Source organism: Macadamia integrifolia, chromosome 11, assembly GCF_013358625.1.
Source record: "Macadamia integrifolia cultivar HAES 741 chromosome 11, SCU_Mint_v3, whole genome shotgun sequence".
NCBI lineage: Eukaryota > Viridiplantae > Streptophyta > Magnoliopsida > Proteales > Proteaceae > Macadamia > Macadamia integrifolia.
In genome coordinates, this window is record NC_056567.1 from 18477463 (window position 1) to 18497420 (window position 19958).

At 45.0% G+C, this 19958-nt stretch overlaps 1 long non-coding RNA gene across 1 annotated transcript; it reads right to left on the reverse strand.

The window, feature by feature from the left end:
- Nucleotides 1–8264: 8264 nt before the first annotated feature.
- On the reverse strand, nt 8265–10775 carry LOC122093583. The gene is made up of 3 exons (XR_006144497.1): nt 10678–10775; nt 9613–9701; nt 8265–8551 (listed from the first exon to the last, which is right to left on the reverse strand). It is a non-coding gene; the product is annotated as an uncharacterized LOC122093583 (long non-coding RNA).
- Nucleotides 10776–19958: the final 9183 nt, after the last annotated feature.

A 19958-nucleotide genomic window follows, 5' to 3' on the forward strand; every position in this document is an offset into this window, starting at 1 on the left:
ATTTCTTTCTTGCAATCGATGGTCCTATATAGCCGAGATTGGTTCGAAAGTCCCAACCTGGAGACCAAATTCCCTAGGCTGGCACACAGAAGCCTAGTCGAGGAAAGTCCAAGAATCAAATATTTTTTGTCTTTTGCAAGATTGGAAGAGTAGCAAATTTCTTTCTTGTAATCGATGATCCCAGATAGCCCAGATTGGTTCACGAGACCCAGCCTGGAGACCAAATTCCCTAAGCTGGCGCATGGAAGCCCAGCCTAGGAAAAGTCAAAGATCAAGTACTAACGTATTTTACAGGATTGGAAGAGTAGCGAATTTCTTTCCTACAATCGGCAACCTAGGTAAATCTTAAACTTTAAAGTAGTTAAGAGATATTACCTGTTACATTTTCAACTCTATCATTAATGAGCAAGATGACGGCAGTAAATGCTCTGGGTGATAAAATGTAGTCGTTCTTTTCTTTGCCCTTTGGCTGTTAGCACAGGCCTCAGCCAAAGAGGGGCATTCTGTAGACACCCAATTTTGTCACCCTCCTCCGGCTATGATGAATTACGGATCTTGGATGCAACTTCTTACTTCCGATCGACAAAGATGATAATTGATTAAGGTAATCCAACCCAGAAACATCCCATACTCACCTAGAATCCTTAAAACCCCACGTGAGAGAAAAGAAGGGTCTAATTATGACATTTCATATATGAAGGAATTCGGTCCTAGTGACTATATGGATGCATAGTACTTAGAATTATGATTCCAACGATATATGGTATGTCAAAATCAGACTGACAGATCTCCCGCAATCGCTCCTGGAAAATTACATCCTAGCCGCATGCACCTCACTTGCCCCGCTCGCCCAAGGCCTGCCTCTCATGCACTCCTCCCGCTCCGCACACCCATGGCCTTCCTACCTCGCCCCTACCAGCCTATCGTGCCCCTGCGCGAGCCCCGTGCCCCTGCCAGCCTACTGCGCCCCTACCAACCTACCTCTCCCCTGTCAGTGGCCCACGCCCCTGCCAGCCTACCTTGCCTCTGCCAGTGCCCCGTGCCCCTACTAGTGCCACACGCTCACCCTGCCGTTCAATGCACCCTGTCCTCGCATGCCCTACCTACCCCGTGCGCTATTCCTGCCTCGCGTGCCCTCGCCTGTCCCGTGCACCCATGCATGCCCCGTACACCCCCGCCCAGCCTCATGTGCCACCGTCAATGGCCAGAATATGTGTTCTAATGATTGGTTTCATGAAGAGATTTTTCTCTTCACCTGCTTGTGCACTCTACACTGTCTCGCTAATGTACCCTGCCCCACGACCTTCTATTTGCCTAAAAAGGCATCTTTTTACCTTATTGGCCCAAAAAAAATTATTTTTCCCCCATTGGCCAAAGAAATTTACCTTTCACCCCATTGGTCCAAAAATTCATGTTTTCACCCCCATTGGTTTAGAAAAATCACTTTTTAACCCCATTGGCCAAGGAAATTCCCTTTCCTCCCCATTGGTTCAAAATTCTGTAAATACCCCCTCCCTTTGGTTTTTCACACTCAAGCCTCCTAGGAGCATCCATAGTAGAGAAGCTCTACCCTCTCTCCTCCCCCCTTGAGGTTTTTCAAGTCTCCGAAGTGTTCTCCGGGCCTCGAAATTCTTCAATCCTTTGCCTTCTTTGAGTGAGATTTTTTTGTAGGAAAAGTTTCCCCTTAGTCTCCCACCCCCTCTTAAGGTTCTTCAAGTCTTCGGAGAGATCTTCATAAGTCTTCGGATCTTTGAAGTGCTCTTTGGGCCTTCGAAGTTCTTCAACCATTTAGGATTCAGCCTATTCCCAGCAAAAGCTCTGTCAGAGTGCCACCTCAGCCTAGCCCTCCCATAGCCTATCCTCAGTGAAAGCTCTACCGGAGTGCCATCTCAGCCTAACCCTCCCATAACCTATCCCTAGCGGAAGCTTTATCGGAGTGCCACCTCAGCCAAAATCTGGAAGTAGCCCATCCCTAGCCGAAGCTTTACCGAATCGATACCACAATCAAAACCCGAAAGTAATCATTCCTAATTGAAACTCTATTCGAACATTACTACAGTTAGCATCTCTCGAAAAAGGAAGTTGGAGGTCAAGACCATCTTCCCCTGAGCTAAGAGAATTCACAAGAACGTTCATGCCAGCAATAATCGTGGTCCCACCCCTCCTGACCCAAAACAGGGGTCAAGCTCAGGTATAATTTTCTACCAAAATTAGCATAATATAGACTTTATATTGACCTTATTTTAGTATACATAATTATTTAAATTCAATCAATGTATATATGTGTGATAACTTAGCCATGCATGCGGAATAAGAATAATTATGAAAAATGTTCATTCTTAAGCATCTAGTAAGAAGACCAGCTGAACCGAGTAGATTGGGTGCCTAACACCTTCCCAATTGTACAACTTGACACGTACCCTAATTTTCTGGATCAAACCAACTTTCGAATCCTTTTTTCAGGAATCAGGCCCACCCCCCAGTCCTAGGCCCATAATCCTAGGTGGCGACTCCAAACCCTTTTATATGATCCCAATCCCCTGTATCGGACCATTATTAAATCCCCGTCTTAGTGACGACCCTTATAATCCTATGAAATAGGCCTCCACGTATCTCTGAGTGGCGGTAAGGCAATACGGGGCCAGTAGGTAAATACACACGACACACACCTCCCCAAGAAAGAGAAAGAGAAAGAGAGGAGAGAGGGCTCGAGGACCTCTAAAAAAGGTCATTTTTTCAGCCGCTACCCTCACATTCACTCTTCTCACCATACAAGTAATGCCTCCAAATTTTTAAGGCAAAATTATAGCTGCCAATTCCAAGTCATGGGTGGGATAATTCTTCTCATAGTCCTTCAACTGGTGAGATGCATAGGCAATGACCTTCCCATGCTGCATTAACACACAGTCCAATCCCAACTTGGAGGCATCACTGTACACAACCATACCACCTGTACCGGTTGAATAGTCAAGATAGGAGCTGATATCAACCTTTGCTTTAGCTCCTTGAAGCTCTTCTTACAAGCATCGGACCGCTAAAATTGTACACTTTTACATGAGAGTCGAGTCATTGGTGTAGAAATGCAAGAGTTCTCAATAAACCTCCTGTAGTATCCAATCAATCCCAGAAAACTACGAATGTTTGCCATATTCTTGGGAGTATCCCACTCTAGAACTGCCTTCACCTTGCTTGGGTCAACCTCTATCCCCTTATTTGAGACAATGTGGCCTAGGAATTCCACTTGTGAAAGCCAAAACTCACACTTGCTGAATTTGGTGTATAATTGCTTTTCTCTCAGACGTTGCAGTGCTAGCCTCAGGTGAACAACGTGTTCCTCTGCACTCTTAGAGTATACCAAGATGTCATCAATGAATAATCATAAACTTGTCTAAGACATCTTGAAATACCCAATTCATCAAGTCCATGAATGCAGCCAGTGCATTAGTCAGCCTAAATGACATCACCAAAAACTCGTAATATCCGTACCGAGATCTGAAAGCTATTCTGCTAACATCACTATCTTTGATTCTGAGCTAGTGTTAGCTTGATCTAAGGTCAATTTTGGAGAATACCTTAGCACCTTGCAGCTGATTAAACAGATCATCAATCCTTAGAAAAGGATACTGGTTCTTGATGGTTAGCATGTTAAGCTCCTGATAATCAATGCACAACCTCATGCTTCCGTCCTTCTTCTTGACGAATAATATTGGTGCTCCCCATGGGGATACACTAGGTCTAATGAATCCCTTCTTCAGAAGGTCCTAAAGTTGCACCTATAATTCCTTCAATTCTGTGGGGGCCATATGGTAAGGAGCTTTTGCCACTGGTGCTGAGCCGGGGAGTAGGTCTATAACAAACTCTATCTCTCATTCCGGGGGCAATCTTGTCAAATCATTCGAAAACACATCGGGAAATTCCCTTATCACATCCAGTTCAGTCAATGGTCTAACCTTTATATAATTATCTGTCATGGATGCTAGGTAGCCTTGACACCCTTGGTCTAGTATCTTCTTCATCCGAAGTGCTGACATAATAATCTTCTAGTGTTTCCTTGGCTTATCCCCTACTAAGGTAAATTCTCTCTCATCACGGGGTCTGAATACTATCACCTTTTTTGCATATAGCACACTGGGTCTATAAGTGGACTACCAGTCCACCCCTAGAATCACATTAAAATCGGCCATATCCAACTCGATCAAGTGTGCATTCAAGTCATGTCCATTTATGATCACCAGGCATGGTTCCTAAACATAATTCAAACCCACCACACTCCCTATGGGTGTACTCACTGCCAAACACTAGGACAAGCTCTTGGGTGGAATTCCCATCTTCTTCGCAAATTTCAGTAACACAAATGAATGAGATGCTTTTAATTCAAATAACACATGTGCAGGCAAAAATGATATCAATAATGTACTTGTCACCACTCCTGGTGTAGCTTCTGCATCCTCTGTGGTTATAGCAAATACCCTTCCTTGTGGTCTCTGGCTTGTGATGGTTGGGCTAGCCGGTTGGCTGCATAAGCCTGCTGGGGCCTAGGTGGCAAGGTATAAGGTGCATCACCTAGCCTCCGGTGGGGGCATGTCCGGGCTAGGTGACCTGGCTGGTCACAATGGAAGCACCTAGGGTTTGAACCCACAGATTGAGACATACCACTAGAGCAGGAGGATTGGGAGGCTTGACTTGCTTCTGGCCTTCTTGAATGGATTGGAGTTGGGTTGATATAAGGGCCTCTTGAGTGTTTGATGACTCCCTTGGAATCAGAGGACACTATGGGCCTCTTCCCCATTCCTTGTTGAGCCAAGAAATTGTCCCTATGTCGGTCCTCAATAGACTTAGTCACTTGGACCACTTCAGTATATGTTTGCAGCTTTAACCCAACCATAGTAGAACTAATGTTTGGCCTCAACCCCTTTTCAAACTTTTGGGCCTTGGACCTATCATTTTGGATGTGCTCCGGAGCAAAGTAGTACAACTCCTCGTACCTCTGTTGGTACTCTAGCATTGATTGGGACCCTTGCACCAAATTGGAGAATTCACTCTCTTTCCTATCCCAAAAGGTCTCAGGGAAGTAATTCCTAAAGGTCTCCTTATAGTCTTCCCAAGTGGGGGTGGGGTTGGTTGCTATCATAATGGGCTCAATAGCCCTCTACTATGCATTGGCTTAATTTTACAATTGGTAGCCGGCACATAGTATTTTCTGCTCATCATTGCAGCCCATCAACTTAAAGACTTTCTCTATACCCCCAATCTATCTTGAAGGAAGCAAATGATCATGGCTCACATTGGAGAAGTATGGGGGCCTCAGCCTTTGGAACTTCTCTGTCATTTTGGTTAGGTCAATCCAACCCTATACGTGCACTTGGGCTTACCCTTGCACTTGCCCGGGTACTTGTCCTTGAAACTGCCCTTGTACCTGACCTTGTACATGCCCATGCACTTGCCCTTGCATCCCATCAGATGTTTGAAGGGTGGCTGAGCTAGCTAGCATTAGGGCTAGTGCCAGTGGAGTAGGGGGTGCAGGAGGTGCATTTTGGGCCTCAATAACAGTCGGGATCCGGGTATCAATCCTGGCCATGAACTGAGTTTGCTTCTCTTCCACCTCTCGCATCATGTTGCCCATTATGTTAGCAACATCCTGTACCGTAAGAACAGGTGGGGCCAGTGGCACATTGTGTAGTCTACCCCGGTTCCGTGTAGGGGAAGCGGGAGGTGACGCATTAGATCAAGATCGGGTATTCCTGTGCGACATGGTTCCTGTTGAGGAATCTTAATTAGTCACACATAATTAAGTAGCAAGCAGGTTAAAGTTAACATGCATAGTGGGTCCCATATATATATATTCAAGAAGTGCATTAGGGTTGGAGCATGCACAGGTGGGGCCCACGAAGTATCGAAATCCGATCACATGCGTATTAGGGAGAAAATCCCTAATTAAGGAAGCAAATAATGCAAAATAAAATAAAATAGAAAATTTTGTTTGGTTCCAAAAATGTTCACCGAAAATAGGGTTTTTTCATTGGAAATATGGGTTGGTTCACCGAAAATATGTCTAATATTTCTGGTGACCAAAACAAAGACCAAAATTCAAAAATTTCCTCACCAGAAACAGCTCACTGGATTCAAGTCCAGTTTTTTCGGTGGGCATCCTGGCTTATATATAAGCTCGGGATTGAGGTTTTTCTCACAAAACCCTATTCTACTTGTTGAATGAGAGGAAATGACCAAGGAAGGTCTCCCCAGCCATTTCCTACCTTTTGCTCATGATTTTATGCCCGATTGTCGCCATACATGCATCCGAGGTGAGTTCTTCTTCTTCTCTGACCTAGGTTTTGAGATTCTCTCTTTGGTTTTAGGCATTCTTCCTAACTTAGGTTTTGTCCTTCTTAAACCCTAGGAACTTTGTGTTGTAACCATGTCTTGTTGCCGTGTTCATCCCTGTTGTGCTACCGCCCAATAACACTTGGCCATTCCCACTGAGGAACAGTATGATCACTGGTTGTTTCACTCTGTGAAGGATCAAGATCGCTGGGAAAAGCTTGAGTATAGGAATGTCGACTCGAGGAAGTATGTGAGGACAAGGGCTTCCGATAGTTTTGCCTCCGCCAATGCTTCAAAGCCCTAGGGTGGTATTGCATCTTGAAGCCGAACACCAAGTGCTACCCATTGCTTGTAAGGCTCTTCTACTACACCCTGTGATGTGAGAATCGCAACACTGAGGAGATGAGGATCACCTCAAGGGTGGAGGGGATCGATATCTCCTTTGGTATGGCCGAGTTAGCCAACTTACTGATGATTTCCAATGAGGGAGAGTTGGCCTACTGCCCGCCTAGGACTCCATCTTATGAGCTCCAAAATTTTGATGTCCAGGCGGAGATGGAAAACATGCTCACAAGGGATGCTTCTGGATGGCACCTATCCGCTAATTATCAGGCTACGTCGAAAGTTGTGTGTCAAGTTATCTAGCTGAATGTCCTCCCCACTAGCGGGCACTTCGATGAGGTGTTTATTCTTCATGCCGACATCATGTACTGTGTCTACATGGGGCTGTAGGTTTGCCTCCTTTATCTTTTGATGTGGACCATGCTGGCAAGAGCTAAGGGAGGGGCACGTAGGGCTGGAAACCTCTGCTACAGCCGGATTCTGACTGAGGTCTTCTTACACTTTGGTGTAAACTTGGAGGGGGAGGAGGGTCTGGGAACTGATGTCTTGGACTTCAACCAAGACTCTCTGAAGAAGATGGAGCTGAACATGAATGAGGTCACTGAGGATGAGGATGAGGGGGAACAACTAATGGAGGTAGAGGATCAACCGGAAGGTGGTGATGGGGGTTGTCACAATGGTGATTAGGAGGGTGATGGAGTTGTTGATCCTGTTGTCCCTCCACGTATGCCTCCTGCTGGGGTGATTCCACCACCTAACCCCTAGTCTATGGGGACTTCTATTGCCTCCTCTTCTCGTGGCACTAGGGGTTCAAGGCCCTATGGACTCAATGATGTGATGGCCCTCCTAGATACCACCACCAACTTACTAAGTAGGATGGTTACTCAACTATAGAGTGTGGACAGGAGCTACTGCCTGCTAGACACCTGGGTGGCCTCCTTGGAGGCACAGATGTAGGCAATGGTCTTCCACCTTGCCATTCCAGTGCTAAATCTAGGAGCACAGGGTCAAAACCGAGCTCAAGGTTGAGGGCATAATCAACAGTAGGACCAACAATAGTAGTGGCTTATGTTGCCACTGTAGTCTTAGGATTTCCCATTTTATGCTTTCTTTCCAGTTCTTATGTTCTAGTTGTTAGTTGCATTTTATTTCCTGTCATTTGCTTCTATTATTTGAATTCCTAGAATTTTAGGCTAGTTAGGATTTCCTGCTTTTTGTCTTTTATTTCAAGAAAATTTTGGTGTGAGCTCATATACTCAATTCTTGATTATAATGAAACGGCTTTGACACCTATACTTGTCTCCTATTTGTGCAATTTCTATTAATTGTTGTCTTTAAGATTTTTATTTAAATCCTAATCTGAAATCATGGTTCGATTGAGATTGTGAGTTAAGGCAGAGCCTCGTGCTCTAATACCAAGCTATCACACCCCAATTCTAGTAAACCCAACTTACCATTAGAAATACCAGTGGTGTGAGTAAGACACGTACCCATCTTACAACCCTACTAGGATCTCTGATAGTAGTACCTTAACATGTACAATCTCACAACATGAACCAAACCAATAGTAGCAGAATCAGAGTATAATAGCGAACTCATAATTTAAAAAGGCGAACATCTAGTGATATCATATAAATATAACCAAGCTATTCCATTACAATAATTCAAGACTTATACATAATAAGCCCAAAAATATAAAATCACCAGGTCGATATCAGAATATAAAAAATACACAGTGCATCTCATGGTGCCGCGTATGCATAGCAGTTATTGGCACAATCCTAATCATGATCTTCAACTTCTGGCATCCACCAGTCACTTATGCCATAGTCAGGTCCCGTTGAGGTCGAGTCACCACCAAGCGGCACTACTATACCTGCATCATCATCTAAAAAGAGGCATATATGTGGTGTGAGCTTCCGACTTGCTCAGTGAGGGGTGGGGTTTATGCACATCCAAGCACAACATTCACATATATAATATTCCATGGTGACATGAATACAAAAATTAAACACATAGTCCATGACGCGTATGATGCAATTCACTTGATTATTAAACCACCAAACAATGCAACTAAGTCGAGTAATGTTACTATGACATATTAGGCTATATCCCTAGTTTCAGAACCGCACATCAACTACATAGTGATACAAGCCCTAGCCATGATTAGGAGCCTTCCGATCCTAGTATGTGTCCCTTGGTCACTCAGCAAACCCCTGACAACCCCCTCCTGATAGTCACAGTACCGGATCACCATCGGCCACGCCAGACTAGTTCCCTCCTCTAGCAACAATCACATCATACCGCAAGTGTGGCATTCTGAGAAGGTTCATCGGACATATCACCATTGGGTTATCTAACACCTTACCCCCTATTGGTAAGGGGACGGAGCATGGGGTGTCACCTAACCACAATATCCTACATGCCTTTCATAATGATACAGTTAGTATGGACTACGCGACAATGGGATCACCATCGGATACAAAGCGAGTCCATTTCTAGGTATAGTCCCGGGGTACACGATTCCGAGATACCATCAGCCACAAGGTGTAACCCACAACTATATACCTATTCTAGCATACAAAGCAGTTGAGTATGGACTACACAACACCGGGATTACCATCGGCCATGAAGCATATCCATTTCTAAATGCAGTCTCGGAGTACACGATACTGGGATACCATCGGCCACAAAGTATAATCCGGGACTACAACTAATCTAATGTACATAATCAATGCATGAATGCACGGCAATCACGGTAGTGGAACCACCTCGACCACACCGGATTCCGTCTGACAACATACATTTCATATTATTTCCATCACAATATAACATGTTATGAAGCAACATCATCATTTAAGCAATTTAAATAATCATGTGAAAATCCTACACTTGCAAGCAGTTCTATAATAATTAAATAATCCAAAATAAAAGTTAACCATCCCTCACCTTGATTAAGTTTGAATGGATTGGGTTCCAAGTACGGCCAGCGGGTGTTCAATTCAATTCTGGCCTCAGGGCATGTGCGCATCTTTGTCCTAGGCACAAAGACAATTAGGTGTTATTACGTGTCGGGAACATCGAAAGGGACCCACAGGGGTTACCTCCAGAGGGTCAATGTACTGTCAAATCTTGACAGTCCAGGGTGTCATCGGATTTAGTCACCAAAAATAGGGTTGGAGTCCACTGAATTCATCAGGTGTGAATCCGGTGGTGCAAACAGAGAGCTCATAAGAGCTGTATCCCCACTGGAAACAACCCACCAGATTCAGACCCATGTGTTTTTGGTGGTTGTTTCCATTGGACACATAGAAGTGTGCCCATAGATTTAGGGCTTTTCTGTTTGGGTCCGATTGTTGGGATTTCATCCATGGAGTTTAGGGAGGTGTGGTAGCTAAAATTCCCGATTCCATCGGGCCATTTCAAGCTAAAGAAGTCCCGATTCCATCAGGCCATTTGAGAGATACATCGATTGAACTATCAAAACCCTAGATCATCATTGGGTCACAAGTGTTACTGGAGACCCACAAGGTTTCCCCCCAAAGCTACAAGAACAGGAAATTTTGATAGTTCAATACAAGTCATCGGATTTAGCCCTATTGTTCCTGGTGGCTTGGATAGTAGCTTCCTAAGAGCTCAGGGCTCACTGGAAACAAGTCACCGGATTCACCCTTGTGTTTTCAGTGGTATATTTTTGGTGGTAAACCCAGAAATTTGACCACCTTTTGGGATTATGCTAGCTCGGACCCGATCACTAGGATTTGTCCTATAGAGATTATAAGGGGTTTTCCCACTTCTCATTCAATACGAACTAATCACATTCCACCGAGCCGTTCGGCATGGACGAAATCCTAACTCCCTATTTGGTTAAAGGGGAGTGTAATGCACACTAACCCGACAGCCAGAAAGCACCAGGGTCAAGTCTTACCCCTTGGACCTGACAATTCCATAGTTTTCTCAAAGGGAAAAGACAAAAAATGGAGGGAAAGAGGGTTAGGGGAAGGTACCACCTACCTTTGTCAACAACCAACAACCACGTATGTAGCTGGGAGCTTCCCTTCCTTCTTCATTTTCTTCTTCTTCTCCTTTTTCCTCTTTTCTCTCCCTCTCCCACATTGATTTTTAGGTGAGGAGTGAGAAATGAACTCACTTCTCCCTTTTATAGTGCAAGGCCTTAGGACCTGTTTGGTCGAGAACCTATTCCTAAATGGGTCAAGTCACTAGTCGGGACACGCGGGCCCACCTCCTTAAACTCATGTGGTGTGTAAGTTATGGGGAAAGGCGCAAGGTAGTGTGGGAGGTTAGTCAGAGTTGGACATGAAATGAGTAGTGGGAGCCATGGGCATTGAGCCATTTTAGTACAGCAAGTGCCATCGGATTGAGGTCACCGAATTCAGGGGCTGCTTCCGATGGCCATTCTAGTATTGTATTTTGATAGCCTTCTCTCCACCTTTAGCCATTCACTAGGGGTTGCCTAGGATGTGTACAAGGTCTTCCCCAATTTCCACTATGTGCGGGGACTTAAGTGGGGAGGTGCTAGGTCACTTACCGCTTAGCATTCGAAGGTTTGAATCCCAATCACAATTCTGATACTTCCTGAACCAAGGACACTAAAATCAATGCTTAAGTACCTCCAATATGTTTACTCCTCGATTTATCTAGTAGAACTTGAGTAAGAAAGGGTAACTCAAATGACGATGACAAGTATGGAGGCATATTTTCCCTCTAAAGCAGTAAGGATTGCATTCAATACAACCAAAGGGTTCGAATGGATTGCAAATAGTAGCAAAGTACAATTTCAATGAACACATCCCATCTCGTACAAAGAAGATAGATGTTTCCTCCACCACTAGATAAAACCAACATCCTCCAACTGAAATTGAATTTTCCAAAATTTTGATTACAATGGGCTAAGAGCAGTAGTAGTGCCTCATCATAAATGACAGAAAATCATAGAAGTAGATTTTTTTTTGGTGAGGGGAGGGGTGTGTGGAGCTATTGCAGAGCTTATCAAAATGTCTTGGAGATCAACATAAAGGGATGACCTATTAAAACAAACGGGAAATTATTAACATCACAAGGGTTTATTATTTATCCAAACATAACAAACACCTATTGCCCTTAAAACAACTGTAAAGGATGTGATTGGGAATAAATTTAAAGGGTAATTGAGTAAAATCACACTAGTTGTCCAAATTAAAAAAAAAAATAAAGAAAAGCAAAGTCAATCAAAATTTCTACTAATGGGATGTGATGAAAATGCTTTTGAAGGCTGCGTGAGTCCTACTAATGGGATGGCAACATATGACAATATACCGACTTTTTTTCCCCTTAAACCAGAGTATGTTGATGCAGATTATTTACAAATATGTGGAAAAACTATTCAGACTTGAAAGAATCCTTCACAAGAAGGTCTATTGTGTTAGCTCATGACTTTTCATTTTTATGATGCTACTGTGTACTTGATGGACAAGCAAGATAGTTATTCATCATGAAACAACACATTTATTCCATTTTTAGAAAGGTCATAAAGACTTCATGTAGGTATATATTAACCAGGAACAATTCATGTTGTCGCAAGGTCCCAAGCTACGCAAACTTGTGTAACAGAGATTGGTGACTGGCCCGGAGGAGGCTATGGGACCAGGCTCTGATGCTTAAGTCAAACTTTGGGGGAATCATTCGATCAGGGTTATTTGGGTGATTGAGAGTATTACTTGTGCTACAGAGTAGGTCCTCCTTATATAGAAAGTTAGGGTCCTTCTTTATTGGTCCAACTCACCTGACGCATCTCCACGTACCCTTTCCTTGTGAACCAGATCAATCTGGGGTTGTTGACTTGGTGCCATATCCTAATGGTTAACTCAACCCAAGTTAACCTTCCCTAACAGCCTACCTGACCATGGTTAGGCGTTCCAATGGTTAACTTAACTAGAGGTATGGTGGTTAGCTTGCTTGATGATCAAGTAAACTTTACCCAACCATAACCTTATTGACTCGGGGTTAAGAAACCATCTGAGCCTGGTTAGCCACTCTGAGGGGTTGGTTGCATGAAGTGTTCCTTCCAAAGTAGGTCATCGATCCATAAAGTACGAGAGGTCAGGGTTATAGGAGGTGCTCGAGATGCTTTGGCTGCCCAACCATTGATTGGCCCATAAGAGTAGTGTGTTGTATGCCCGACCATTCGACTAGCAACTGGTCCATGTGCTCGGTGTGCAGTATGCTCAACCACTCGACTACTGACTGGTCCAAGTACTCGGTGTGTAGTATGCTTAACCACTCGACTATTGACTGGTCCAAGAGTGTATATGGTATAACATATGCCCCCACTCCTGAAGCTTCTAGTATAAGAGCTCGAGAAGTAAAATCTTTTGCATCTTTGGTTAGGAATCTTTCACTAGTTATTCTTATTTGTTGGTAATCCCGCTCATATGGTGGTGAAATGATAGCAACTGTCGTTCAATCATAAATGAAGGGGTCGCACGTGCGGTGACGTGGCAAGTAGGGACTGGGTTGCACGGATGGGCTATGGATTATAACAGATGTATGCTTTCTAAGACGTTGATCATCCTCCATCGAATGGGTAGGGTGTGGTCATGACAAAGTTTGTGCATTCTCTTGGGTTTTTGAAACATCAAGTGGATGAGTAGGTTCTGCCATCGAAGTGCCGGAGTAGCCGATAAGGAAATGTGTCTGTTGGAGTTGGTGCCTATTTGCGTGTCGCTCAGTTGCAATGTAGTTGAACTTAGGACTCTGGTATTGTTTTAGTTGGAAGCCTGTCATCCTTCTCCTCCCAACTTCTACAGCTTATCTTGCACTGGTAAGTGATTTTCCATTTTTGTTATATCGGTAGACTAATGTACGGGATCTAGGACGTCGGAGTCTTCTTCTTCTGCGAGATCATCTGAGTCAGTGGGTGGGATGCATCATGAAATTGTTAGGTTTGTTAGTGGCAAACTCCGCACCCCTAAGAGAAAGATTGGGCTTCAAGAAAACCTTTACCGAAGTTTTTGGCCTGGCCACGGGATCCTACCATCAGTTTGTCTGTCAGGGAGGTTGCTTCTCGTGTATCTCCAGCCGATTTGGAGAAGTTTCGCAGGTTGTACTCTATCCCTGCATCTATGGAACTTCACATTCCAGAGGCCTTAGAAAGGGCTAACCATCCCCATGAAGGGGAGATCTGTGTTTATGAGTCTGCTCTGATAAATAGTTTGCGTTTTCACCTCCATCCCTTTATCTATTAAGTGCTACGACATTATGAGCTTGTGCCTGCACAACTTGTTCCAAGTTCTTGGATGAGTTTGTTAGGCTTCTATGTAATACCCTACTTCTTAAACCCGGTCTGATTTCACGGTTGACCCAGTTTAACCATGCAGGACCCGAATCGGAGAGAGTTAGAGAGGGTTCCTTATGGACTATGATGGCAAGGGTGACCTTAAACACCGGTTGGCCCGACAAGTTCGAGCCAGTGCCAGAAGAGACGGGGGCACCCAAGCCGTGTACATGCACCTATCACAAGGCCATGTACGGATAAAGCAGGTATGTAGCCGTATTTTAAGGCGCATACGTATATTGCATCTTATGCCAAGAGTGAGATTCGTGCCGAGGGCCGAATTCTGTCAAAATCCCACTTGTTGGCCAAGTTTTGGCCCTCAGGTGGGCGGACTGGTGGGTGCATCCACCCACCTGAGTGACCCACCCATGTGAATACTTAGTTATTTTAAGAAGTATGTATAGCATTTATGTTCCTTTTTTTTTTCTTTTCTCATTTATGACACTCGTACGTTGGTGAGAAGAGTAAAGAGGAGAGAGAAAAGAAAGGAAAGAAGAAGAGAAGAGAAGGAAGAGGAAGAAGAGATGGATTTCAGCGGCGCCGAGGCTTGATCTTCCCATTCTGAAGCCGGAAGAGTGATCTTCAACACTAGATCTACGTTTAGAGGTGAGCAAAGGCTGGGTTCCTTAAACTTTCACCATACCCAAGTAAAACCCTTGATTTGGGTAGGGTTTCTTGAGATCTTGTAAATCCCCCTTGAGATGATGAATTTAAGGTTTAATAGATGATCTATGTGTTGATTTTGAAGGATTTGAAGAAGTATTTACAAGGTTGGAGAAGCATTGTTGATTTGAAGTGATTTTGGGGTTTTGAAGGAGTTCTTGAGCAAAGAAGGTAAGATGGCTTTCCATTCCTTAAATCTAACCTAGATCTAGGTTAGAACCATCTTATGAGACCTTGAATGTGTGAAGAATGGGTTTGGAAAAGCCCCATTTGAATCCCCAAAGGTTGGGGGAAGTTTGGGAAGAAACAGCAGTTTCCTGCCAAGACCGGTGGGCCATTTGGCCCGCCTGTGGGCACCCGCCTGAGAGGGCAGAACCCTCGGGCCCAACCGACAGGCCGACCGGTGGGCCACCCTGCCTGTCGATCTTTACAGGACCCTCGGGCCCAACCGATGGGTCAGACCGGCAGGTCGACTGGTGGGCCGACCTACCCGTCGATCCAGACCGGTGGGTCTGACTGGTGGGTTAGACAGGTGGGCTGTCCAACCCACCCGAGAGGCTCCGAACATGATTTTTACGTCCGATTGGACCCAAAACAGACGTGTGACTTCTTTTAGGATTCTAAACATGATCTTGTCATTGGATCGTGTTAATCTTGATCCCAAAGTGGTGAAATACTAACCCTGCTCACTCATGATAGGTTCACCAAATCTCACGCTACTCGCACCGGATCTCACCCGTACCGAGCGTGAGTCCTTGTACACTACAGGTAAGTGGGGAGAGGATGTTTGGCCTTGTTTCAAGGCATTTTTTGGCATTTATTTAATGGTATCTAGTCTAGCAATGTCATCATGAAAATGCTATGTAGATTAGTCATCCTCACAATGTTATGCATGGGTGTTGTGTTTATTTTCTAATTGCCAAGTGATGATATGCTTATGTGGTGAATGTTGACATCATTGTGCATGATGCATTAATATATTAGATACTGTAGTCGGATTGGAAACGAATGCATTGGTGGCCCGTGGTATGGGACGTGGTGGCACTATACAATTGTACTATTGTCATATAGGAGCATGCGGTTTAGGATTATCACCTTCCCGTGCTATGACCCTTCCCAACAGGGGTTAAGGTGTTGGGTGACCATTTGAGGGGAAGCAGTGGTCGCGGTTGTTGGGTCACTGTGGCGGTTAGACATTTCACCCGGCTGGTCATTAGGACAGTCGGCAACCCCGGTGGTATATTCAAGAGGGCCAATCGTACTGCTTTTAAATTGCTGGAGTTAGCACCTTTAATTTCTATCATTTATTTTATGTTGAGAGCCGGTGGTCGGCATGTTTTACTTTTCTGAGTACTCACGGTGGGCCTTCTCCGACAGCCCTATGGGCGTATCGCGGGATGGAGTTCGCGGCTCATACCCGGAGTATACGCACACTATGGTTGTAGTAGCACTAAACCAAAGACTTAGTAATATTGCTTAGGTGGATGTGTTTTAAAATGTATTGCATAGCATAAAGTGCATATGGTTGTGATTTGTTGTGTGGACTGCTGTGTGGTCCATCTTTCTACTTACTGAGCTAGTGAGCTCATCCCACGTGTGCACCTCTTTTAGATGATTTTGCAGGTCATCCATCTGAAGAGCACGGGGCGGGTCTCACAGTTGAGTTCCCTGAAGAGGACTGGTGGGTCCCTGAGGAGTTAGAGCATGGCACTGATTGCTCATGCGAGAGTTGTGCTGCGGGACCGCAGTTCTGATACCGAGCTGAGCTCCACTTTTGATGCTGAGCTGAGCTCTACCGTTTGATGCCGAGCTGGGCTCAACCTTTGATACCGAGCTGAGCTCTAAGCTTTGATACCGAGCTGAGCTGTACACTTTGATTTTTTATGATTCCTTTTGTGTACTTGATATGTGAATTGTATCACAATTCGGGTATCAAGTATTATGGGAATATTCATAGGTAAACCAAGTCTTCCGCTGAACTGATGAGCTCTTTCTTAGTTGTGTGTATGCTGTGGTGGAATACTGTATCAGATGATCCTGGCAGGTTTGGGTTAACCGGTGTTAACCCGGTCACTGGCCCAGTTCTGTGTGAACGGGGTGTGACATTCTATGTTAGGTTGAGGGACCTTGAAATTGAGCCTACTCTCTGACTTTTCATCGTCGTTTACTACCTATCGAGACACAACATGTTCCCTAGGTTGTTCTATTTCCATCATTGGAAATATGAGCACCAAATTGCCAATGGGATACCAATCTCCATACCTTAGTGGAAGGATAGTTTCTTCTTCGTTCATCCTGCGGAGCCCTTTAATATCCTAACCCGGTGGTCGCTGTTGAACACGGCGAAGGTGAACAAGAGACCTACTCTGCGGCTTGAGGAGGAGGATGCCCTTGAGAAGCTGTCTAGCAGTGCTTGAGTGGTCCTTGCCTTGCACTTATGTCTGGACCACTGCCTGTTGAGGTATGGTCTGAGTCCGGGTAAGCTCTTTGAAGTCCGTTAGGTTTGTTTTGACCATTTCTGTATTGTTGTCTTCTAGCGTTAATACTGAGATCTTCTTTGATGCAGCATTGATGGACCCGACCATTTTACTTAACATTATGGATTTGGCCTTGGAGCAAGAGGCCATTCAAGAGCATGGCACTAGTCCTAGCAATCAGGGAGGTGACGGATTGGATAATTGGGCTAAACCGAGCAACGCTCCTTGCCGTGATGATGATGTAATTCCTCCCGCTAAAGTCTAAGTGGAGTCTAAGGATGACTTCCCTATTGCTCGGGTGGCCTTGAGGGAAGAGGGCTCCGACCTCCCCCTAGAGAGCCAGGTCGAAGGCATCGAAGTGCTCGGAGGCAAACCTCGAGGGCACTCTCCTACCCAAAGCTTGGAGATTATAGGCATGGGTATTAGAGCTACCCGAGCTATTGAGGATAGCGGCTCAAAGAGCTTGGTCCATCATTGTTCTAAAGGGAAGGAAGTTGTGACTAGGGAATTATATGTACCTCAGTATGGGTTGACAACGAAGAAGTCGATTTTTGACAACCTTGAGTATGCTTGCATTGTTGTTCTGGAGAGTTCGCTACCCAAGGATAAAGCCACTTATAGGGGGGACAAGGATTTACGACCTCTTTGGTCAAGCCTTCATTTACGTGGCTGAGGTAATTACATCCCTTCTTTCTTTCTTTATTTTTTTTAATTTTTTTTATTCAGCTGTTGTCTTGCTTCCAGGGGCAAGCCTTGTTGGGAGAATTCTTCAAACGTGCTGATGAATGCTACAGTGCGATTCAAGATGCCGAGAGGAAGACTAACGAGAGTTGGGCACGAGCGTCCCAGCTACAAGAGGCTTTAAATGTGGCAAAAAGGGAGAAGTAAGAGCTGAAGCAACAACTTGACTATCAGAGTGAAGTGGTCAGATTGCTGTGAGGTCGGGTTGAAGAATTACAACATCAAAGGCTTGCTGCTGTGCTGAAGGCGCTAGCGGCTGAGGAGTAGGTGAAAAAGAATGAACTCAAGATCCACTGTTTGCGCAATGAGCTTGACACAGAGGCAAAAAAAGTGATGGTTCTAGCTGTTGCCCACGATAATGAGAGAAAGCAGTTGTCATCTCTCAAGGCACGTGTTGCGGCAGGTGAGAGCAGCGTGATAGAGAGGTATAAGCAATCACAACAATACAAACTGGATGTGGGCCTTGCTGGAGTTCAGCTGTATCTCCAAGGTATGCTATGAGTCTGAGTGGAAGTGGAGCGAGTTAGCCTTGGAATCAATTTGGATGCCTTCACCGCTGAGTGGGAGAAGGTGAGGCATTTAAAAGTTGAGGCTGCTCCTTCCTAAGAGTCAGGCACAAGGGAGGTATACTCTTCAGACACATAGGGTGCTACAACGGACAACCTTCTTTTGGCTCCCTCATGTGGACTTTAAGCTTTGTTGGTGTTGCCTACTTCTGAGGATACTCCTGTAGACGGTCGCGTAGCTGATGTTGTTCCTCCTGTACTTGAAGCAACTACTAATATCGGGGGCCCTCTTCCTGATCTTCCTTTGGTTGAGCTTGTTGATGAACCTTCTCTTGTGGATGAACCTTCCGTTGTTGACTAGACTTTATTTCTCCCATCTGCATATATCCCTTTGTAATCCTTTTATAATCGTGTGTTATACAGTGTTTTTTTGTAAATGGCAGTAAATAGATGATCTGATGATGAACAATTATGTACAAACCGTTATGAGTCTATGTTGAGTTTGGATGTGTTTGAGTGCTCGAGCTCCCACCTGTAGGGGATGCTCGAGTCTTTAATGTGCATGACCTCCCATCTATAGGAGACACTCAAGTCTTTGACGTGCTCAAGCTCCCATCTGTAGGGGATGCTTGAGTCTTCAATGTGTTTGAACTCCCATCTGTAGGGGATGCTCGAGTCTTCAACGTGCTTGAGCTCCCATATGTAGGAGATAATCAAGTCTTTGATGTGCTTGAGCTCTCATCTGTAAGGGACGCTCAAGTCTTTGATGTGCTCGAGCTCCCATCTGCAGGGGATGCTCGAGTCTTTGACGTGCTTGAGCTCCCATCTGTAGGGGACGCTCAAGTCTTTGACGTGCTTGAGCTCCCATCTGTAGGGGACGCTCAAGTCTTTGACGTGCTCGAGCTCCCATCTATAGGGGATGCTTGAGTCTTTGACATGCTTGAGCTCCCATCTATAGGGGATGCTCAAGTCTTTGATGTGCTTGAGCTCCTGTCTGTAGGGGATCCTCGAGTCTTCGACGTGTTTGAGCTCCCATCCGTAGGGGATGCTCAAGTCTTTGATGTGCTTGAGCTCCCGTCTGCAGGGGATGCTCGAGTCTTTGATGTGCTTGAGCTCTCATCTATAGGGGACGCTCAAGTCTTTGATGACTCGTGCTCCTGTCTGTAGGGGATGCTCGAGTCTTCGACGTGCTCGAGCTCCAACCTATAGGTGATGCTTGCGTCTGCAATGTGCTTGAGCTCCTAAGGGTGTGGCAATAGATTTGTAGAAAGTCTTTATTAAAGTTTTTGCAAAGCATACATTCGTCAGATCTGTTCAAAAACTTCACGGTGAAACTGTTGACATTTTATTGATAGATTTTTCTGAGGTTTATAGAATTCCATGCTCAAGGAACTTCCTTCCCGTCCATTGTCGATAAGTGATAGGTGCCCGGCTTCACTCTCTTTGCAATGCGATACTGTCCTTCCCAATTGGGTGAAAGCTTCCCTTGGTGTCTTGGGTCTAAAATTTTGGTCCGTCGAAGTACCAGGTCATTGATTTGGAAGTGCCGTTCAGTGACCCTCGAGTTGAAGTGCC